The following is a 2,604-nucleotide window of genomic DNA, read 5'->3' on the forward strand; positions in this document are numbered from 1 at the left end:
CAGGCGCACAACAGAGACTTCCCACTGCCTCTTCAGACTCCCGATCTGCGGGAAAATTCCACTTGTCCGTGTTTTCTCCAAGCTCTCCGTAGATGCGAGTCACCTGTTGCATTAAATATATGCATTAAATACAAACTTTTTTTTTTTTTTTTTTTTGAGATGGAGTTTTGCTCTTGTTACCCAGGCTGGAGTGCAATGGCGCGATCTCGGCTCACCGCAACCTCCGCCTCCTGGGTTCAGGCAATTCTCCTGCCTCAGCATCCTGAGTAGCTGGGATTACAGGCACGCGCCACCATGCCCAGCTAATTTTTGTATTTTTAGTAGAGACGGGGTTTCACCATGTTGACCAGGATGGTCTCGATCTCTTGACCTTGTGATCCACCCGCCTCGGCCTCCCAAAGTGCTGGGATTACAGGCTTGAGCCACCGCGCCCGGCCTAAATACAAACTTTTAAAGATTGGCTTAAAAAAAAAAAAAAAAAAAAGGAAAGAAAACAGTAGGCCAGCAACAATGTGTTCAAGAAAAAAAAGAGATTGGCTTTGGTTTCAGCTGTCTTCCAGCCCACTTCGTAGAGTTCACTGTTTTAAAATGTTCATCGTATTAGTTGGCTCTGCGGCTAACTTTAAACCCCTAGCGGCCACACACACCTCCACCTGCTGTGTTAAAGATGCATGGCTACTTTTTTTTTTTTTTTTTTTTTTTTTAGAGACAGATAGCTTGCTCTGTCGCCTAGTGTCGATTACCGCTCACTGCTGCCTTCTGTCTCCTAGGCTCAGGATCCTCCCGCCTCAGCCTTCTGTATAGCTGGGACTACAGGTGCAGCTGTGCCCCGCCAAGCCTGGCTAATTAAAATAAAAGCTTTTTTGTATAGATGGGATCTTTTTTAGGGCGTGGGGGACGGGGCAGAGTCTCACTCTGTCTCTCAGGCTGGAGTACAATGGGACGGTCTTGGCTCACTGCAACCTCCGTCTCCTGTGTTCAAGTGATCCTTCCGACTTAGCCTCCCGAGTAGTTAGGACCACAGGCTCGCCACCGCGCCCTGCTTTTTTTTTTTTTTTTTTTTTAAGTAGAGACGGAGTTTCATCCTGTTGGCCAGGCTGGTCTTGAACTCATGACCCCAGGTGATCTGCTCACCTTGGTCTTCCAAAGTGCTGGGATTACAGGTGTGAGCCACTGCGCCTATCTTAAAAGGGCTTTTACTTCTTCATTTGATTTTCACAATAACTCTGAGTTAAATAGACCCTTTTTGGGAAGTGGCAAAATATATATAACATAGGTTATATTATTTTATCCATATATGTATGTGTGTGTATATATATATGTATATTTTATTTTATTGAGGAGTCTTGCTCTGTCGCCCAGGCTGGAGTGCAATGGCGCGATCTCTACTCCCTGCAACCTCCACCTTCAGGGTTCAAGCGATTCTTCTGCCTCAGCTTCCTGTGTAGCTGGGACTACAGGCACCTGCCGCCAGGCCTGGCTAATTTTTTTGTGTGTATTTTTAGTAGAGACGGGGTTTCACCATGTTGGCTTGGTTGGTCTTGAACTCCTCACTTCAGGTAATCCACCCGCCTCCATTTCCCAAAGTGCTGGAATTACAGCCGTGAGCCACTGCGCCCGGCCATACATTGGTTTTTATAATTGTATAATTACATAACGAAAGTACAAATGGCTTAAATAAAGACAAACATGACACACGTTAAGCTCAGCAAGTGAGAATGGAAATCTGCAGTCATCCTCAAGAGTAGCCATCTCCCAAGTGTTCATTGTATCCTCTCACAGGTTTTACAAGAAAACAGCAAAGTTGAATTCAGCAAGGTATGCAGAGGTTGGTTAGGAGACTTTCTATGTAAATATATCTTTGTGCTCCTGGAAGACTATAGTTGTGATAGATCCCAGATGTGAAACTGTGGGTCAAAGATTAAGTGCATTTTATTTTATTTTATTTATTCAGAGATGGAGTTTCGCTCTTGTTGCCCAGGCTGGACTGCAGTGGCGCTATCTTGGCTCACCGCAACCTCCACCTCCCCGGTTTAAGAAATTTTCTTGCCTCAGCCTCCCGAATAGCTGGGATTACAGGCATGCACCACCACACCTGGCTCATTTTGTATTTTTAGTAGAGATGAGGTTTCTCCATGTTGATCAGGCTGGTCTCGAACCCCGACATCAGGTAATCCGCCCCCGTCGGCTTCCCAAAGTGGTAGGATTACAGGAGTGAGCCACCTTGCCTGGCAGACAGTACATATTTAACACTGCCATCAACAGTCCACTTTCACACATTCTCCTGTTATCAAACTTCTTAATTTTTGCTCTAATCTGCTCAAAAGAAAATGGTATTTTAACTATTCTCATGACTCCTAAAGTTGAGCATCTATTTATGTTTACTTGCTGTTTTCACTTCTGTGTGTATGAATTGAATGTTCATTTCATTTTTTTTTTTGAGATGGAGCTTCGCTCTTGTTACCCAGGCTGGAGTGCAATGGCGCCATCTCGGTTCACCGCAACCTCAGCCTCCTGGGTTCAAGCAATTCTCCTGCCTCAGCCTCCCGAGTAGCTGGGACTACAGGCTCACGCCACCATGCCCAGGTAGAATGTTCATTTCTT

The sequence above is a fragment of the Sapajus apella genome, unplaced genomic scaffold (genome assembly GCF_009761245.1).
Source record: "Sapajus apella isolate SASKATOON/1434 unplaced genomic scaffold, GSC_monkey_1.0 scaffold22, whole genome shotgun sequence".
NCBI classification, from domain to species: domain Eukaryota; kingdom Metazoa; phylum Chordata; class Mammalia; order Primates; family Cebidae; genus Sapajus; species Sapajus apella.